This window comes from Protopterus annectens, chromosome 9.part0 (assembly GCF_019279795.1).
Source record: "Protopterus annectens isolate FY-2018-M chromosome 9.part0, PAN1.0, whole genome shotgun sequence".
In the NCBI taxonomy this organism is placed as follows: Eukaryota; Metazoa; Chordata; order Ceratodontiformes; family Protopteridae; genus Protopterus; species Protopterus annectens.
In genome coordinates this window covers 219,818,219-219,840,655 of record NC_056743.1, presented here as the reverse complement: position 1 = coordinate 219,840,655, position 22,437 = coordinate 219,818,219, and the positions used below count along the sequence as shown (strand labels likewise).

General features: G+C 39.7%; 1 protein-coding gene across 2 annotated transcripts in view; it reads left to right on the top strand.

The window, feature by feature from the left end:
• Positions 1-22,437, top strand: part of LOC122811144 (ethanolamine kinase 1-like) — a 1,165,171-nt gene that overhangs the window by 363,660 nt on the left and 779,074 nt on the right. The window lies entirely within an intron of this gene.

Sequence of the window (22,437 nt, the reverse complement as noted above, 5' to 3'; positions counted from 1 at the left end):
CCATTGCAATTAGATCTTACAACTATTGTTCCAAAATCTGTGATTTGAGACCCCTTTTTTCCCATTCAGAGCTGCCACCTGGTGTATGTTTTCTCTCAAACTGTATTTACCCTTTTGAGGATTGGTAGTTGCTCTCTCCATTAGTATCCCTCTGGAAGAACCATGACCTTTTTCTAAATCTATGTCAAAGAGTCTAGTCCTTCCAACTTGAGGGATGGCTTCTATAAATTCCCCTAAGCAGTCCGCCACAGGCTGATTTGCTAAAACACCTCATCTGAAAGGGTCTTCATGAAGTCACTTGTGTTGTTACCTGCATCCTCTGCCACTGAGGATACCAATGGAGTTGCAGTGACCCTCTCAGCTTCTGACACACTCTCTGAGCCTCTGAGTATTACTTCTTGTTTTCTTTGAAGATGGGTAAGTCAGCAGTCATTAATCAGCATTCATGGAATTCTGTTCTTTCTTAAATTCTGCAGTGCTATTCCAACACTTTTTGGCCTCCAGTTCACCAAACAGCTATTGTACTTCAGAGTTCAATCTTGTCCAATGAGAGTTTAAAAGTTGTAGAACTGATGACCATGTCGAGGAAACAAAAGAATACTAATAACAACAACATTAACCTGCAGGCTTCTCACTACCAACGGACTTCCCATCCACATAAAACAAAGTTCATCCCCTCACTACCAACGGACTTCCCATCCACATAAAACAAAGTTCATCCCTGCCCATTTTCAAGTGCAACTTAGACCTCTGGATGGGAAACATAAAATTTACCTCAGGACTGTCCCCTGTACTATTAATGGACAGATGCAGCTCCTAAATGTTTTATCCAATATATATGGGTCCCCATAAATTATCTATATTATCCTAGTTACTGCTATTATGGGTAATATAAAATTATTGAGCATGGGATGGTTAAGCCACTCTATAACCAAATGGGATATGTTATTTTGAGCATGCAAAGAGAAACTGGAGAGGTTTAAATGTCCCTCAAGGGCAGCTAGCCTATTACTTCCCTATGAACCTAAGTGAAACACCTCTGATGTCCTTCAACAGCAGCCAGATATGCACAGCCTGTCTAATGGAACCACAGAAAGGGCTATGTGGCGTGGTCAACAGAGTTCCCTTGCAGCTGAAGACATGAGCTGCTCAGAACCAGGACTGAAAACTCCAGAGTGACTACTGCCATTTAATAGTTGGAGAAACTGTATCATGCTTTTCTGGACTGCCATCCACTGCATATGGAAAAAACATGGGTGAAATACAGTTTAGCAGTGAAGGACCTAATGCTTTTAACACTTTGTTTCAGGGGGAGGGGGTACTACAACCTTCACTCACAACAGCAGAGCCATTACTCATTCAACAAAAAAAAAAAAAACAGCAAACAAAACGTTTCAATGGATCACAGACATTGTGCCCAAAGCTCTCCTTCTGCTACAGCACTTGACTGCTCTACGTGCAAATCCACCAAAACTGTTGGAGCACCACACCTGAGAAAATGTGCCACCATCAGTCTGTTTCCTCTACAAGATAGATAAAGTGAAGACCCCCTACCTTGCTTATCTGTGAAACTGCCACTTGCATTTGGTTCAAATGACATTGTTACTATGAACAATCCATTCCGTCATCAAGGAAAATCAAGATTTTAGAAACAGACTTAATTAGCCATAGTTTAGCCAAGCATTATAGTATCTGCTTCTCTGTGTTCTGCCCCTTAAATTTAAGCAAATTACCATGTCCCACTAAGTGGAACTTGACATAGGGCAATCTAGTTTGCAGGCAAATTATAAGTGCACCCTAATGCAATACTGAGAGAGTTCTGCAAGCTTGCATTTGACATTGACAGCTGGTTGTTATATACTATGCTGCATAAGTTTACAGGACAAGACCAGTAGTTTGCAAGACTGCACTGTTTAAATTTCCAAAGCTCTGTTCATTTATCAGTGCTATAATACTCCCATTCCATCCATCCATCCATCCATCCATCCATCCATCCATCCATCCCAGTGTCTACTGCAAAACTGACAGCCCTGTGTTCTTTCTCTAACTCTAAAATTATTTTCTTCATTTAAGCTTCATACAGCATGTAGTAAAAATCCTGATTTAAGCTTTGTACAGTATATAGCAAAACACTATATCTCAACTATTCTGTTCTTAATATCCTTTCAACAGTTCAACTTTCCTCACTTCATGAACACATCAATAAGCTGTAAGGTTCCTTTCAGCTCTTCTAATCTAAGCATTTTGAAAAAATATATAATTGTTTAATCCATTCGTTTTTTTTTTTTAGTTCTGTATTTTAGTCTAGGAATATTAAATTTAGTTTGAGAAGCTGTGTTTTGTTTCTAGTGTGTGTGTGTGTGTGTGTGTGTGTGTGTGTGTGTGTGTGTGTGTGTGTGTGTGTGTGTGTGTGTGTGTGTGTGGGTGTGTGTGTGCTCTTGCATATGTGCATACATATGGTAGTATCAACTTTATTAGGAAGATAAGAAAAAAGTAATACTCTCTGCCATCTGAGGCCTTGCAGAACACAGCACCTGTTGCTGAATGCATATCTTGGCATATGTTATGTGACAACCTTCCGTTTAGTCATCTTGGCTGTGCATAGTTAACTGTAAACATATACGACATGGCGACAAATACATCTCTTCTTTTAGCACCAGGTGGTATTTCGTTTTTGCTATAGTCTGCTTCTGGAACTTCTGGAGCACTTTTGTTTTCAGGATGCAAATTGTTCCTTTTCTAGTAGACGTGTAATTTTCTGTCACAATTTTGTGAACAATAGCCAAGTTTGTTTTCATATTTTTCATACACAAATCAAGGAAAATAAATTAATTTTCACAGCATATTTCTGACATCGAAATGTCTTGTATTGCAACACGCTTGCATAAAATTATTTTTGTTAATATAGAGTGGTCCATTTGACAGCAATTTTGTATACATTTATTTTTCTTCCCAGCTCTCCCACTCATATATATTATATATATATATATATATATATATATATATATATATATATATATATATATATATATATATATATATATATATATATATATATATATATATAGTAATTAAATGTACTTTCTTGGTTATTAATTTATTTTTTACTCATAATTTTGGTGAACTACCAGTCTCCATTGTTGTAGCACATTTGATCTCAAAATGTGTTAACTTCGACCACAAATGTCTCTGAAATTGTATGATAAGATGGGTTAAACGTGAAAACTATGGATTCAAAACTTTGTCTTTCAGAGAAGAATTGTACAGATGCACAAAAATATCTATTTTACATATGCAGGTGAGGAAGCAGTGAGGGAATGATAATATTTTTCCTCAAGGAGTTGGAAAAATACAAATTAGCAGTTCTGGGAGAAAAAAAATATTGGACACATTGTGGCATCTTCCATGAGTAAGGCATTTTTTCTGTAGAAATCAGTGAGTTTAATTCTTATTAGATCATTAAATAACTGATCTGAAACATATTTACAGGTACATGAAAGCTTGTTTTAGAGCTATTAATCAGATTATTTTGTTTAGTCGGGATCAGTTTGCTTGTAAAATATGTGTTAATGTTTAAATAAAACTGTGTGGCAGGATATGGATTAGCAGAGTGAAAATAAAAACATTTATGGGCCCACATGGAATGTATAAACTGAATGTAGAACACCTTCCAGGCAGCAAATAACATAACTTTCCATTAGAAAATCTTGCAATTATAAGAGACATTACATTTAAGCTTAATGCATTTGCTGAATGCAGTCTCTTATTAGAAACAACTTCTAAATCATGGAATCTGCCTAACACTATGTATTAATCTCTGTGCACTCTTCTAACATATTCACTGAAATAACACAATAACCACACAAATAACTGCAAAGCGACCAGTTTTATCAATGAAAAGTCAATAGTAAGTTATACATCATAGTAAACTAATGAAAATAGAACTAATCCAAAATACCATAAATACACACCGATCATGTAAATATTTGTATTTAAAAAAGGGATGGTCATGTACCTATAACACTCAGCCTCCCAGCCAGGATCCTTGGCCACTCAATCAAATCCAATTCTTCACTCCACCAGACAGTGTAAACACTGCTCACTCACTACTAAAACCAATGCCAAGAAAAGATTGGGGACAGACCACTTGACCCAACAACCGAAGAAGTTGGATCAGGAAGCCTGTTCCATTTTATCTGTCCTAATTAACTACCCTCAACCCCAGACTGTTTGTCCGAATAATGCCACATGAACATTGAATAAATCTAAACATAACTCATTTTAATGTATGCCATTCTCCCTTTATCACACCCGATCCCTACCTACAAAATCCTACTTTTCCATGACTCGCATGCCCAAAGAATAATGTGATCGAGCCACCCTATTATTGAGATATCTCCGTGCCATCTCAGTGGCTGAAATCTTTGCTACCCTGTACTAAACCAATCTAAAATAATTCCAGACTGCACAATAACAAACCATTGAATGCTTTTTGGAAAACATAACAAGTCAGTAACAGTCTTATGAAAGAGGTCTAAGCTTGGCAACTTTAACAACATTGTTATCTCTAAGATGAGCAATGATAAATTTGATCTCTTCAGCTCATACAGTAAGCTGTTGCACCACAGAGAAAAGCTGATACCATGTCACGCCTCTCCTTCTTTCCTTCCCATATGACTTCCCAGATATCCACATCAAGTTCCAAGCATTTTCCTCCTGATCTAACCAACGTTCCCTTTGCTACCCAAAACACACAAGAATGTTCAACAATTAAAACCATCTTGCACCCTGAAAAACAAAAATCTGACCCATCAAAACATCAACTCCAAACTCCATGTAATCTTCAGAAATCCGTTACCCTGGCCGACCATAACTACCTTATGTAGCAACAAATTGCTTTCAGCATGTATCTACCTTTCCTCTTAATGACCTCAAGTGAATGACATTCTGGTGGTAAGTTTGACACCCTGCCAATCTTAAATGAATGGAAAAATACCATCAACTATACCCTTACACTGCAATGCCTTTTTCAAAATTGCATCAAATTGCATTGGCTGAATTAGCCTGCTATCAACAAATGGAAAGAACAAACTCCCTTTTGGAAATCTAGTAATCTTCCTTCATACCAATGCCCATCTTATTAGGCATAATAATTCAATTTCTCCTCTCTTCAAAACAGTCTCCTGCCCTTTCCCCGTCTGATCTGTTTTGGATTTTGACAAGACAATTAACACAGCCCACTCAGTAATTAACACCTCTGATCAAGTCAACAGTCCCAATAATTCACTAATCTGAAATGTCCCTTCATAAAAAAACACCACCACTGTCAACCATAAAACATACAAATCAAAAAAGGAGACACCAAATGCAAACCACTGACCAAAACATATAACCTTTTACCAAAAGGCATGCTTCCATCAATCACTACACCTCTTACTCTCTCCCTTCACTTCAGCATTCTTTCTTTCTACTACCCAATGGTTTGTAACATCCTGTAATCCCACTACTTAAAAGCTGTACCATAATAAGGCACATTGAGTTTGCCAAATCTCCACCTCTCAAACCATCAAATAAATCATCCACAACTTCTCACCAGTTGGTAACTCTTCTGCAAAAGAACCAAAAGATTTGAAAGTTGAATTGCAATGCTTCTTGCTAGATCTTGCCCAAGAGTGCTGCATCTGTCACCCATCTACAGTGTTCCAGTCTTCCAAACTATCTTTGGCAGTTTCACTGGAAAGTTTTATCCACAAATAGCTAGCACTCAGAACCTGTAAAGTTAAAAATTAGATAAGTTATCAGCTATCACATTTAATCTGCCTGGAGCATGCTTACAGAAAACAAATTAATCTGCAGATAATGCAAATCATGAATGCAAAACCACTTTTTTTCATCAAAATCTCAACCATCAAACACTTTGTTGATCTTTTCATTAAAACATTCTCTACAACTTACTTAGCTGAATGAATCATCACTTTACTGCTGCTCAGTTCATTTTCCCACATCATTATCACCACCCAAATAGGGTTCAAATCCTGTAGCGTGGTATCCCATCTCATCCTCTCAGGCTACACCTGAGGTTGATCTGCCACAAACCACTTCCCCTTAAAATAAGCACTGATAGTACTACTGGCTGCCATATCAGTAGACAGCTGTAACTCATTCAAAGAAATCCAGTCCTGCTGCCACACAATAAACCCGTTGTACTACGGCAAACACTGAGTCTAAAAGATTAAATCATAGTTTACTGTTCGAGACACAATGACTCTCTGGTGCTTTTTCTTACCTCCCCTAAATAGGTTTGCTAATGACTTACTAAATCATCTGCCAGGCCAACAGCTTGGCATGAAAAATTAAACAACCCTACCAACTCCATCACCTCCTCAACACTAACTTCCTCCTTTCCTCACATGGCTGTAGTCTTAGGTCACACAACTTTTCATCTGGTAAATGAAATATCCTGCCAAACACATTAATGGCCAAATCTAAACACATCAGTGCCTTAGATAGATCATCTTGCTTATCCCTTCAGTAAAGACACCTGCAATTCTTTGTGCAACTCCAAAAATGCTTGCACTCCCCCCTTGACGTCCTCCAAAACCTTCCTCTATCAACAAAAAAAAAAAACATTCAAGTGATGTACTGGTTTACTCCACAGCCTGTTTGTTCCCACATCCATTGCAAAGCCTAATGTTTTCAAATGTTGTGAAGGTTACCATACAGACATGGACATAGTTTTATTAAAGTAAAGCTGCCCCCCCCATGTTGCTCCCAGCATGGGCTAATCCTCTTCTTTAATTGGCAGCTAGTGAAAAGCTGACTCAGTATATATCTTAAACAACCAGGGGTCAATGAAGTCACATCTATACAGCCATTCGCTGAAGAACCCTCTGCGAATGAAAGATGAAGAATGAGGTGACACTCACATGGCTTTTTCTTTAGCACCAGACCCAAAGGTGACACTTGAAACTCACTAAAAAGTGGGGAGGTCCAGCAGACCCAAAATTCTGCTTGCTTCCATCTTTGCATCCAGTAATCTTTGCGCTATATCTCCTTTGCCCTTGACTGATCATTAATTGCCACAAACTATCTGTCGTCCCCCACTGTTTATTTTTTAGGGGGTAAAAAACACTGATACCCACTTATTAACTCATGAACTGCATCTATACCTGGATAATAGTGAAGCCTAATCATCATTCTCTTCCTGTTCTAATAAGGGATTGTAAAGGATGGTCTCCTGGACCATCCGCAAAACATTAATGGGTAACACACCCCTTATACCTGTTGAAGCTCCCGACCTTCACTGCTGCATCTCTCCTGCTTGCAGCCCCTTACCTGTATAATTCACAGATAACCGTCATATGCCCCCTCATCTTTGGTCCTTCTTCTGATGTCTCATCCCTCTATGCAGATCACCACAAAAAGGACATGTGTGAAAAACATCTGCTCAACACCCAACTGCACTTACCACCACTGAAAGCAGAACAAGACTTAGCCTCCAGCAAACGTGCTCTTGCAACCCCACTGACATTATCAGTTATGACTACTAAGCAGGTGTCCACATGCCTACACTCCCAATGAAGGTTCTTATCCATGACCTTCAACTTACAGAAACACTAGTTATACCGTAGCATTACCAAGCATTCCCTCCCCTTAGCCTCTGGGCTTCCCTTATAGTTAGGAATTAAGCCAATAATGGAAGACCCTGCTTTGAGTCCTTCTCCAGTATCATTAACATGACCTATACCTGAATTTGGCTGCTTTTCTTTTCCCTAACGTTGGCAGTGTCACTCAGAGGCCTTTGGACACTGGAGCTTTTACGTTAGTGATTTGCTGGGCCCTATCAGTATTAATCATTTCAAAGATATCCAGATCTTTTCCTTCACTCATCATCTACACCCCTTTTTCCATCTTTCTACATGGGGTCAGGCTGTCATGCTAACTGTAACCATCTCTCTCTCTATTCAGTGCCACTGTCCTGTCTTCTTCGACACTCATGCTTGCCTGTGACAGGTCTTCTCCCACACAATCCACCCTCCCCTTTACTAGATGCCGTTGTCCCTCTTACCTTCTTCCTTGTCTGTCTCAAATCTTCGTCTGATTTTCTTTTGCTTTTCTGCACATGTGCCCAGACCACAGAAATCTTTTCTGTTGTACCTTTATTGCAGTTGGAGCTACTTTGGCTTCTGCTCTTATGTCCTTATTCTTTCGTAAGTCCCTCAGTGTGTATCCTACCATCTACATCAGGCACTTTATTTTCTTCACCTCTAGCTTCCTCAATTGCTCGGCCTTTACTGTCCAGGTTTCTGTATCATACAGAAGTAATGATAACATCACTGTTTTGTACACCTTACTTTTCAGCTTCCCTGTCATGTTATATACTACACCTGACACACTGGGCCAGTTGGCTGCAGCCCCTCTGATTCTAGCTTTGGCCCCCTCATTCAGGCTTCACTTCTCCTCAACCATCCCTCCCAGATACTTGAAGCTATTAACCTGTTCCACTATTTTCTCTTCTGTCTCAGTTTTCAGTTTTTTCTGAACTCCAGCATTTGTTGCCATTGCCACTGTCTTATCTGTATTTAGTTTCATCCTATGTGCATTCAATTTTGCATTCCATTCCCCTATCCTTTACTGATGTTCTTGCGTAGAGTCACCCTGTAATGTCACATTGTCTGCATACAGCAACTTCATTGATCTGTCCCCTCTGACCTGTTAGCAAATGTAGTCTATCACCAGTATGAACAGCAGTGGGCTCAGAGCTGAACCCTGATGCACACCCACTGTCACTGTGAATCCCTGTGTGAGACCAAACAGTGTTTATACTTGAATCATTGTGTACTTGTACCTAGCCTGCACAATTCTAGCTAAGTTTCTGTGATTTCAAACCAACACAGGATTGCCCAAATCATCTTTCTTGGGACCTTGCCTTATGCTTTCTACAAGTCTAGGAAAATACAGACGGACCATTTCCTCATCTATAACTCCTTCTCAACTATCTGTCTCAGTGCAAGCATTGGGTCAGTTGTGCTGCATCCTGATTTGAATCCAATCTACACATTTCTCATCTTACTTTCTACTCCTCTGCATATGTGTTTATCATGGATTCACTTTAGAAGCTCGAATTCCCAAAAACCCGAACTTCATATGGGCAAGACCATAAGTTCGATTTTCTGAAACTCGAATTCCTAAAATGAAACATAAAAGAAAAAAGTCAAACATCGCTTTTGCAGGCGGGCTTTGCCCCTCTGCACCCCATGTGGAGGGCTGTGCCCCCCCACACCCCCCTACTTAAATATACCAACTCCGAGATCACGCTACAGTGGGGAAAAGGGAAATCTCCCATTTTGCGCTGTATGTGGAAGCACAAAACAGGAGCCTTCCCGTTTCCTGTCAACATCGCAAAAAAATGAAACATTAGTTACACACAGAGCATACAGGGGTCCTTGCCTGCATGTGTAAGTAATGTTTTAAGGTAAGTAAAGTGTTATTTTTTTAACACTTTACACATTCGAGTTACTGAAAGCTCGAGCATATGGTCTTGACTGTATGCAATTCGAGCTTTCAGTAATTCGAGCATGTAAAGTGCTCCCGTTTATCATCATCCTCTCCAGAACTTTCACACAAAGAGACAGGAGTTTGATACTTCTATACTGCCCAGAACTGTGAATTTCCCATTTGTTCTTGAACACTGACACTATTATGCTTATTCTCCAGTCATCTGAGATACGTCTTTCTCTCCATACTACAAGCACTCTCAGGAGTCATTTCCAACCAGTATCCCTTCCAAGTCTGGTCTGAGTTTTCTATCTCCCACTTTTTCCTGTGCTCCTATTTTCTTTTGATGACTTCCTGGACTTCTGCATTCCACCAACAGTTTTCCTTATGTACCTTATTTCCATACCAGGCTTGGCTGCATATCTGTTCTCTTCACACATACTGTTTTGAGATGCTGCCATTCTTCTTCAGATCCACTTATTTTCTCCTCTTCTTGCGTTTCTAGAGCCCTATGTAATTCCTTGAACCATTGTGCTTTCTCTGTCTCTCCAATCAACTTCCAGGTCTTCATCCTGTTGACCTTAGAGCTTTCTCTGTGCACTGCTTGCAACAGATTTTGGCAACCAGTGGTTTATGCTGTGGGCTGACTATTTCACAGGGGATGACTTTTTCAATCGCTGATTCTACACCAATGCCCTTCCCTTAGTAGGGAGAAGTCTACCTGAGTTGCATGTTGCCCACTGTTGTATGCAGTCTTGTGACTGTCAATATTTCTGAGCCATGTGTTGGCTACTATCAAGCCATTTGCCAAACAGAAGTCTAGAATGGTCTTTCCTTTATTCCTGTGGGCCCCACCCATGAGGACCAAGGCAGTCCTCATATACTGTTCTGCCTGTCCCGATATGTGCATTCAAGTCACACATTATTAACACAATTCAAGTTGGCCAGCTTTATCTAGCAGATCCTGCAGCTGCTATCTGCATGCACCTTTTTTCTCACTGTCACAACTCTGCTGTGGAGTATAGGCTGAGATTATGAATTCTGCCTTATCAATAAGCTGGAGTCTGATTATCATGAATCTGTCACTAATTCTGAAGACATCCCTCACTGTCTTCTGAAGCATCTCCTTCACCACAATTCTCATACCATTTCTAGCCTGAGCAGTACACTGTTGATTACAGGACAAGTGGCTTTGCTTTACTGCCCTTCCATCTTGTCTGCTGGATACATAGGATGTCTATTCTCCTCTTTACTATCATGTAATCCACTTCCAAGCTGTGTCCTGTCAGTAAACCTACATCAAATATAGCACTGACAGAATGCAGCTTGGAAGTGGATTGATATGATGGTATGGATGAGGTTGGACATCCTATGTATCCAGGACACTACTTCTCCTTCACTGCCAAAATTATACACTAGATAAGAAGGGCACCTTGGCTACCTTCCACAAAGGATTATATATAATACTGTGCTCCTGATAGGCTCAACTGACGTTGGCCTACGTCTTCAATCGATATTAACCTATATTGTATCTGGGTAATATCTAACCCTCCAGTTGGCTCATACGTCTTATCCCTTCCTTCCTTCTTTCTGTCCATCCTGCTGTACATACTGAACCTCTTTACCATCTACCTTACCTTGTTCTATCCCAGCAGCCACTAACAACCTAAGAATACTAGCCTTATCTGACCTCTGACTCAAACTTATTAAGCATATATCATTAACATTATGACCATTGTGTTCCCTTATATAATTATTATCAGTAATGTTACCTGTGGCTATCTGTGTCTCTTCTTCCCAGGCCAGCACACAATCATTTGGGTCTTTCCTTACTGCTCTCCTCTGTCACTTTGTTCAGTCCTTCACTAGCATGTCAGCATGGGTCACCCATTTCTTCTGCCCTTTCATTTGCTTTTTTGCTTTGTGGTAACCATCTTTTCCCATAACTGCCGATGGCCAGAGTCTTCCTAGAAGAAAGCATCTGACTGTACTGCAATGTCCTCCTACCTCTTCTTCAACTGGGCAACTATTAACATCCTGTAAGACAAACAGCATTACACCAACACAAAAATCTCTCTATTTTTCTTTTCTTTCTCTTTGTACTGTTTGCCACTATCCTCCCAATCCACCCATGTTGCCTCTTTCTCTCTTGTTTTTTATCCCTTCCCACTGCTGCCCCCTTCCACTTTTATCAGCAGTTCCTTCATATCACTACATCATGCATAGCAATGGCTCCTCCCATATTGACTTAATTCCTAGCCAGTTTAAGCCTCCTCTTTTCCACTTACTTCTAGAAGGTATATTTCTGCAACTAGATCAAACTTCAAAGCATGCCTTCTCATCTTTACTCTCCTGCATTATTCTTCAGTTATTCACCAGTCATACCCATCAATCTCTTAGCTCAAGCCTTTTAGACCTTCATAAGTGGGAGCTACAAATAGCTAGACAATATTTTTTTCATTAGCATGCAGTAATTGAATAATATGACATGCAAGTGTTTGCCACCATTATGAGACTTAGAACTTCAGCTATATGCCAATAGACACAGGTATGTGGAACAAACCAAACTGTGAGAAAAAAATCTGGAAATTATACATGTTTCTAGACAGATAACTTTGTACCTTGTTCCTAGGCTTGCAGGTCCCATGACCAAACGTCTTGTCTAAGTTTCTAGCTTCCCCTGACCATTTTCTGGTTAAGCAACTTGCCCAAAGTCACATCAGGCAAAGAGAGTTGAGGAACTCAACCTTATCCCACAAGAACTACTGCTCACAGCTCAAATTGCCAGATGCATAGTATCCTGCCATCTTAACCATTTGCTACCTCTTAGGCAGTAGCTGTGGTGCTCTGTCCCTCATTGTCACCCTTAATTCTTCTTCTCCTTGATATGTCTATAACTATATATATATATATATATATATTTTAAAATTCCCCAAGGGAAGTCTAACTTCCACTGTCCATGCACCATAAATGACCCCACCCTTGAACTGGCACATCTAACTGGCACCCCCACAAAGGGGGCTAAGTGGTGCTACCTGCTTATGGCATATCTCGACCTACACTGTAGTGTACTCTGTGCTACTTACTAATCTATGTGTCACAGCATCCATGCTCAACAAGGATCCTTAACATCTTCAGCTTCATTACTACATAATTGTTAATTTCAATCTCCAGCTGGAACCAAGACACCATGAACCCTGATAACTGAACTATTCAGCAATTGAGGGGAAGGAAGGAGAGAGGTAAGGAGGGGGTTGGTGGGAGGATGCCCAGGAAGGATATGGTGTAACCCTTCACCCTCCAGCCATACTTTCATATCCAAGCTTCTATATGTTTTGTGTGCAAGAGGCATGCTTCTTGCTTTAGCTAGCCCTGTTCCCTTTATCTCCTTAACTGTAATCTGCTTGAAGCCTTTCTCCAGTCCAAACTTATTTCTCTATCTTTAAAACTTTAACTAAGCCTCAAGGAGCAATTACCATTCTTTGTCTACTGTTTTCAATATCCTCTTTTTATATTTAGATATCCCTTGCCTGCCTCACCACTAACAACTCCTTTATTCCCTTACAACCCCTTTACCTCCCCCTATTCCCACTGCTGTACTCTCTCTCCTGCTTATACCTTGGGATAAACCTGCTATAGTGTTAACAACTACATTTTAGAAAACCTTGGCTTGTCATTTAATGCTACACAATAATTTACATACCTTCTATGTAAGCCACATGTATGCATATCATGCATTGGCAAAGGTTGTTCATGCTGCCAACTAGCAAAGGCCATTGCCATGCAACTGAGTGCTACCACAGCTCATCCTTAAATACCAATTCCTTCCTTATCTAAACACAATATTCTGATTTACCACCCTTCCCCTTAAGGCTTAGAAGCTAATTTTCCTCCTGACTAAAACACATGGGGAGCATTCCTGGACAAGAAAGTCTGATTAAACTTATATTGGTCAAATTTTACATGAATGTAAGCATAAGTGAAGAAAATGCAAGTTACTTTTCCAGGTGGTCATTTCACAGAAGCATTTAAAGAGGCCAAACATTTTGGGTCATATTGCTTATCAGGCACTTGGCATGATTAAAAGGACCCATGCTATGCAAATAATTATTGGCTGATTTAGACTCTGTCACAAGTGTACCACATCAAGATTTTACATAAAGCAGTACCAGTTATGCATGCATTGAAAGGCACTCCAGCAACTCTCAAAAAGAGAAATAGCAGAAATTTGAAATACATTGAATATTGGCATGCAGTTTACTAAGCAGAGTATCTAGTATGCTTCTGTGAGACAAATCTTCCTTTCCAGTTTTAAATTAAGTTTTTATGGTCTTAATATGTTCATGTGTTTTGTATATGTTTGTGGATTGTGCTGTTTAGAGGTGTTATCCTCTTCTTTCTGTTTTTGTTTTATGCAAACTTTGAGTACTTATCATTCAAATGCACTTAATTATTAAATATAACTGAACTGAAAGAGTTGAATAATTGTAATGTGAAAGAAGTGACTCAAGATATGATTAAAAGCTTAGAAAATGGATAGCCATTTAATACTTAAATGGTTTAAAAGATAAACTATTGTGTTTGCAAATATGTTTAATCTCATGACCTTGTTTGTTCCAGTTGTTAATCAAGGATTTTTTAAATTTAGAAAGATAACGCTAATTTAAAGCTTTTCACATTTAACAACCTGTGGGTCTGAGATTAATTTTTGATTATCAGTTGGTGCAGAAGTGTCTCAAAGAGCAACAGGTAAAGTAACTGAGGGATTTGAAAGTGGTGATCTTCTAGTTCTCAGAACTGTCAAGCAAGATCATGATTTGGGACGTATCATAATCCTGGATAGACTTTGTCAAAAGCCATGAAAATGAAAAGTGTCAAAATTATGGGACTTCTCTGAAAAGTAAAGGTCTTTATTTTGATTTTTGAAATTCCCAGCAACTTGATGTCATAACGAGTATGCAGAAATGCTTTGTCTTTTATGATTCTTTGCAATGATGCTGTATTTCCAAGTACAGTTGAAACTTCCTGGATTTAATAATAAAACTCATGAAACTTGATTTTGGTAATAGGTACAGGATAGAAACTAGGAAACATTTAAAATGGTTACTGATGCTCCAGCATTGAATTTCTGTGATGTTTCAAAACTGGTAATACTTCAAATACAAGCCAATAGCAGTATTACTCCAGGAATGTAGATCAGTAGCATATGGTTCAAGTGCTGTGATATATACTTTGACAAGCTATAGACAGATGAAGAAAGAAGTGCTAGCAATAGTCTCTGGTTGTCAAAATTTCATTTATTATAGTTATAGTAAATCAGTTAAAGTTGATTTAAATCATAAGTCACTGTAGGACTTTTTTATGAAGTCTGTCATGTAACAGTGAAAGAATGTATATAATGTTGTCCAGCTTACAGAAATATGACTTATAAATTTAGGATATGTCAAGTAAATTAAGGAATATAGCTGATGGAGATAGCTTACTTGGAGAAATATAAACAAGACTTACTGAGAACGGTTTGGATATTTTAGAATGTTTCAAAGTTGCATGCATCAACCAAAAAGCTTGAAGACTGAGAAATGCAAGTGTTACAATTTACAGTCATGAAGGGTTAGCCATATAATGTCAAGTCAATGCACCTAGTCATTAAAGTGCATTTCCCCTCTTATTCTCAACTGTCATATAGTTTCATAGGTAGGTACTAGGCTATCGACCCAAGGGCCTAATTAGCCTAGGCAACAAGGTTCCCTGGCTTACGCCACCCAAAAAAGTTAAATTTCCTGTGCCACTGTTGAGCAGAGCCACAGAAGTGATCCCTGGGGTGTATTTCCTATTTCCCATCCACTCATCAAGATTTTTCTTGAAGACTGCTAATGAGGAACTTTGCTTGACATAGATGGGTAGCTTGTTCCAGAGTATGGGAAGTCTCTAGGACAGGAATCTATCCCTCCAGCATGTCCTGTTTATTGTGGTAACAAGGTTTTGGTCCCTAGAGTGTGTAGCTCAGATGGATTGGGATTTCTTTAGGTGTAGCATGTCCAACAGCTCTGGGTTTGACATAGCTTTATATGTTAGACTTAGATCACCTCAGAGTAGGTAATATACTATGGTGTAAAGCTGGAGTTTTTTTGAGACGGTCAGTGTAGGGCATCTTTTTGAGGCTAGTAATCCCCTCTGTGAGGTAATTCTGTGGACTTTCCAGCTGCTGCAGATGTCTTGTGAGATACATTCCAAAAGGGGTATTGTAGTCTATAATGGGTCTAATGAGTGTTGAGTAAAGGGCAACAATGACCTCTTTTTTTTCCTGGATGAGAACCCTTTTGTGATGAGGTGTGCCACCTAGAAGGACTTCCTGACTACTGTGGCAATGTGATTATCAAAGGAGAGACTACTGTCCACCTGGGTCCCAAGGTCTCTTATCACATATTCGGTGTTAAGTAGACTGCTGCCTATGTGGTAGTTCATGGGTACAGAGTTTTTACCAAAGGGGAAGACAATGCACATTTTAGCATTGAGCTTGAGGCCATGGCTCTGACACCAGGCATCTGTCTCAGTGAGGCCCTTCTGTAGGATGTCCACATCATTTGGGGACTCTACTATGGTTCCTAGTTTGCAGTCATCTGTGACCTTCATTAGCCAGAGGCCTTCTTTGTTAGCCTGTACTTTAGAGAAGTAGATACCAAACAGGAGAGGTCCCAGGACTGAACCCTGTGGTACTCCACTTGTCACTGGTTTGAAGTCAGATTTGGAGTCTGCAACTTTTACAGTGTGGGTTCTGTCAGTGAGCCGGTTGGCAACCCATCTTGTCATGTAGGAATTTATACCTAGTTTAGTTAGTTTAACTATAATTCCAAAATGGGGGATGGTGTCAAAAGCCTTGGTGAGGTCAAGATAGGCTGTGTGAACCACCTTACCCTCGTCTACGGCATTTGTGACTGCCTCAAAGAAGTCGATCAGGTTCAGGAGGCATGATCTGTGTTTCACAAACCCAACTATATGGGGTCCAGAGTTTGGAGGTTACCAATGTCTTTGTTTATGAGTTCCATGATGATACGTTCCATGGCCTTGCAGACCGGGCTCATCAGGCTAATAGTGTGATAGTTCCCAGGATCAGTGGTGGCTCCCCCTTTGTAGAGTGGGATAACTGTTGCTGTGCACCATTCAGTGGACACAAACCCTGAAGTGAGACTATGACTGAATATGGTGCTTAGGTGGAGAGCCAGTTTGTTCTGAAGTTTGTGTAAAACACAGCCTGGGATGTTGTCTAGTCCCATGGATGCTGTGTTTTTGGTTTTAGAGTGTGCAGCTTTTACCTGCATAGATGTGATTACAAGGACTCTGTATTCTTCCTGTATAGATATGTGCCCTTTAGGAGGTGAGAGGTGGGTAAAGTTAGCAGTGAACCTATCTGCCAGGATGTTGACAATATCAGTTGGTTCTGTAATTTTCATTTCATTGTGCTGTAACTCAGAGCAGATCTGGGTGTTGCCATTGAGATTCTTGACATAGCTATAGAATGCTTTGTGGTTGCCCTTAGAATCAGTGGCAATTTTGTTTTCGTAGCTAGCTTTGGAGGATCTTATAAGGGATCTCAGCTTCTTACTGAGGCTGACCAGGGAGCTCCTCCACTGATGGGATTTTACTCTCTTTTGCAACAGTTTCTTCCTTCTGTTGTAGAGTTTGTGTATGGCAGGGGACCACCAGACTGCCTTCCTTTTTTGGAGGATAGTGTCTTGGCTCTGTTTGGGATAAAACAATACATACACACTTGTGAGTGCATTTCTGTAGGATTCAGCAGTTGTAACTGTATTGTCCATCTGCATGGGTGTCATGAAGTTCGACACTTTTTTCTTAAGAAGCATGAAACTTGACTTTGGAGAAATTTTTACTGTGGTTTCCTTAATGGTGGGTGGGGATGGGATGTGGATATCTAGGTTGATTAGCTTATGGTCAGATCGGACCAATGAGGAGTTAACTTCAGGTGTGGAACACTGGTCACTCATGTTGGCAATGACTAGGTCTAGGATATTGTTGCCCCTGGTGGGGGTGTGGATAAGTTGATCTAGGGAATTGGAATTTATTAATTCCAGAAAGCGTTGAGTGAAGGAGTTGGTACATGAGTAGTTTTCACAGTTAATGGTGGGGTAGTTAAAATCACCCATTATTAGGGTGTTTGGTTGAACCCTAATATTTTCCAGTATATGAAGAAAAGAGGAGTGAGAATCCTGGGGCATGGTGAGGGATCTGTAGCAAGCTACAATTTGGGTTGCAGTTTTGCCCAGAGTTAGTTGCACTAGGATACCCTCAGATGCATTATGTTGCGCAACTAGCCTGGAGCTGTGGGTATCCTTGGTGTTTTGGTCCAGATTAGATGGCTGAAAAGTGTGGTATGAGTTATAGCCTGGTAATGCAGGGGTGCTCTCTAGAGCCTTGAACCAGGTCTCAATCACTGCTCAGATATCAATGTTCTCCATTGTTTGGAGTGCCTCGAGTGAGTGCATTTTGAGATTTAGACTTCTAGCACTGAGTAGCTTTACCCTCAGTTTTTCCTTGCCTGTTCCTAGTATGGTGGAGAATTTGTCATTTGAACCTTGCCTAAAAAAGGCTCTATAGGGGCGGCAAGATCCTTAGCCAGTATCCGGAATCCCAGGGATGACAGGTGCAGGCCATCTCTGGCAAAGCATTGTGGTCTGTTGACCATGTCATCCAAGGCAGATAGATACTGGATCCACTTTGAATGACACCAGAAGCTTAGCCAATTGTTGAAGTCAATCATTTTGTCCTTGTACTGCGGTATCATTCTGGGTAATGGCAGGATGCTACTCAGGGCTAGGGTCATACCTGCCTGGGCTACAAGATCTGAGAGCTCTTCCGTGTCCCTTTTCATGTAGTCTAGGGAGGTACATCTCGGGTTGTTCACACCAACAGGGACAATGATAGAGTCATATTTGTACTTGTTGTGGAGTGACCTGAGTAGGTGGGTTATGTGGCAGATCCTGGCACCCGACAGGCAGCTGACAGTAACCTTATCCTTGTTTAGCCTGGTGAGTGGGACATCAGTATGCCTGACTATAGAGTCACCTATGACTAGTGTGTTGGGTACATTGTTTTGCCTTATGGACTGTGGTTTATTGGCACATGAGTCTGTAGGCTATGTGTCATTTAGGTTGTGTTGGGGGTGGAGGTTGCTTGCATTTCTACTTTGGAGGTCTCTGTTGCTTGAGCAGATTATTATTGAGAGCCTCTGTGAATGTTTTTGTGTTTCTATGTGTGGATTTTGGTGGTGTAGGTTTAATGTGACTATGTGATGAGTGTGGTGTGGTGCAAGTGTTTACCTTCTCCTCTTGACTGTCAACTTCAGTCTTGATTGGAGAGAGCTTTACCTCCAGTTTGGCTAGATAAGTGCAAGTCTCACAGGTTGTAGTTTTGGGTGGTAGGAGGAGATGGTTGTCTGTGTACATGAGCCAATTGCTACATTGCCCCAAGATGCCCAGATTCATCAGATAGACAGGAGAGAACACTGGGAACTGACCCTTGGACTTGCCTGAATAAAAAATTACTTTTCTCTAGACAAGTGAGGAAATTGAGTATAAGAGCTGTTTTTCTCTAAGCAAGTGGGGCAAGTACAAATACTGTTTTCCTCTAGGTAAAGAGAAAGGTTGAGTGCTATAGTAATGTGTAGCTTCCTTAGTGCTAACAACAAGTTCTGGAGCAAATGCTGAGCATGAATAAGCAAATGCAAGTGCTAAAACTAAGAATCTGTACCTGGATCTTGTGGTAGATAGGCTACCTGGAGCTTACCACTTCCACTGATAAGCTAGAATACTTTCCTCCAACATAGAAAGGCTTGGGGGGCTCAGAAGCTTACAAACAGTCCTGGATACAGCAAATCTGAATCTGGACTAGGCTAGCTACAGGAATGATGGAAAACAAGCACAAACGTGGGCTTTTAAACCAGTAAGTTGAAAGAGATGGAAAAACTGCCAAACAGCCAATAAACTACAATTTCTGGATCTGAAAACAATGATGTGGTAGATAGGCTACCAAGTGCTTACCACTCCCGCTGATAAGCTAGAATACTTCCCTCCAACACAGAAAGGCTTGGGGAGGCTCAGAAGCTTACAAACAGTCCTTTATACAGCAAATCTGTATCTGGGCTAGACTAGTTACAGGAAAGGTGGGAAACAAGTGCAAATGTGGGCTTTTAAACCAGAAAGTTGAAAGAGATGTAAAAACTGCCAAACGGCCAATAAACTTCAATTTCTGGGCCAGAAATCACTCTTGAGGTAGATGGGCTACCTAGTGCTTACCACTCCCACTGATAAGCTAGAAGGCTTCCCTCCAACATAGAAAGGCTTGGGGGGGCTCAGAAGCTTACAAACAGTCCTCGATACAGAAAATCTGTATCTGGACTAGACTAGTTACAGGAAAGGTGGGAAAATAAGCGCAAATGCTGGCTTTTAAACCTGAAAGTTGAAAGAGATGTAAAAACTGCCCAAATGGCCAATAAACTACAATTTCTGGACCATAAACCACTCTTGTGGTCGATAGGCTACCTAGTGCTTACCACTCCCACTGATAAGTTAGAAGGCTTCCCTCCAACACAGAAAGGCTTGGGGGGCTCAGAAGCTTACAAACAGTCCAGGTTACAGCAAATCTGTATCTGGACTAGACTAGTTACAGGAAAGGCAGGAAACAAGCTTAGATTTTTTTTTTGAAAGTGGAAAGGGAGAAAGTAGAAATAGAAGATAATTTAAAATTAAGCACCTATGTGGCTTACCCTTCACAGATGTTCTCTCTGTATTAGGTAGAATGAGCTAGTGACAGCACACTGGAATAGAGCTGAACAGATGGAACTGGTAGGAGTGTCTGAAGTCAAAATATGATCTCACTGTACTCGGTTGAGTGAGCAAAAGAGATAGACCCAGGAGGAGTGTTCAAACACAAATTTACAAGAGGGGTGGGCAATTCCAAAGCCACCAAAATTAATACCAGGACAAGAACAGGGATGGCGGGCGGGAAACTAACTACATTGACAGAGAGAGACCACAGTATTCTATGAAATAATTAAATAGAAAAATAAATGACTACAGAGACACAGACCACAATATTCAATGAAACAATTAAATAGAAAAATAAAATGCAGTACAATCTTTAACACTGCAAGTTTTTTGTTAACTCAGCTAGTAATGCAGTTGATTGTAGGTATGTAGCAGAAGCCAAACAACTCAGATATTGAGCAGTAATAAATTCAAAGATATGCGACTAAAAGTTATAAATACAGAGAAACCCTCTAGGCTAAGAGTTTAACACTGAATATCAATGAAGTAAAACACAATAGCCCCCTAGCTGCAGATACAGAGAGAGACCACAGTATTCCATGAAACAATTAAATAGAAAAAGAAATAACTACAGGGAGACACAAACCACAATATTCAATGAAATAATTAAATAGACAGAAAAATAAAATGCAGTACAATCTTTAACACTGCAAGTTTGTACTTAACTCAGCTAGTAATGCAGTTGATTGTGCGTATGTAGCAGAATCCAAACAACTCAGATATTGAGCAGTAATAAATTCAAAGATTTGTGACTAACGTATAAATACAGAGAAACCCACTAGGCTAAGAGTTTAACACTGAATATCAATGAAGTGAAACACTGTAGCCCCCACTTACTGCAGAGATAGAGACAGACCACAGTATTCTATGAAGCAATTAAATAGAAAAATGAATAACTACAGAGAGACACGGACCACAATATTTAACTAAACTATTACATCGACAGAAAAATAAAATGCAGTACAGTCTTTAACACTGCAAGTTTGTACTTAACTCAACTAGTAATGCAGTTGATTGTAGGTATGTAGCAGAAGCCAAACAATTCAGATATTGAGCAGTATTAAATTCAAAGATATGTGACTAACACTTATAAATACAGAGAAACCCTCTAGGCTAAGAGTCTAACACTGAATATCAATGAAGTGAAACACAATATCCCCCACTTACTGCAGAGACAGAGACCACAGAATTCTATAAAATGATTAAATAGAAAAATAAATAACTACAGAGAGACACAGACCACAATATTCAATGAAACAATTAAATAGACAGAAAAGTAAATGCAGTACAATCTTTAACACTGCAAGTTTGTACTTAATTCAGCTAGTAATGCAGTTGATTATAGGTATGTAGCAAAGACAAACATCTCAGATATTGAGTAGTAATAATGTAGTAGTAGGTTTGCATGCATTCATCATATAGTTCCCCTATAATGCTATCTGCCATCATGTCCTGTATTGTCTCTTTTCAATAACAGTTCTACGCTATCTTTATTAAGTCCATTGCACAGTCAGAAATTGTTTACATAAGCATTCTGTTATGATGTGATGCATTAGGTTATCTCTGCAACAGTGTAGCGTCTTAACATCAAATCTTTCAGTAATAAACATACCACTTGCATGCGTATTTTGTCACTTGCTTTCCAAGTATACATTTCAGTCTCACAACCACAAAGCAGTGTGACAGTCTTTCTGTCTTCACTGCAAATAACTTTCAGAAAATCCAAATATAAAATTATCAGTTTTATCATTGTATATTAATCCTACCAGGAATGTTTTTCATCCTTTGTAATTTAAGCTCTCCAATTACCATTTCACAGCTTAGTTTCTCTTCCTTAAGCTGAATGCAGGTATTGGATTCTTTAAATTTGTGTAACCAATAAAACTGAAGGTGGTGTTACATATTCTCATAAGTTCCAACTACATTCAAATAATATTCAAATTTAACTAACAATATTAGAAATCCAGACTTCAATAGAAAAAAAAATGATTACTAAACCCATTGCTCATAGCTTCATAACTGAGAAATTCTAGATGCAGATGAGCTAAATGAGCTAGGTAGGGCTCTCAGAAAAAAAAATGAACCTTGCAAAAGAATG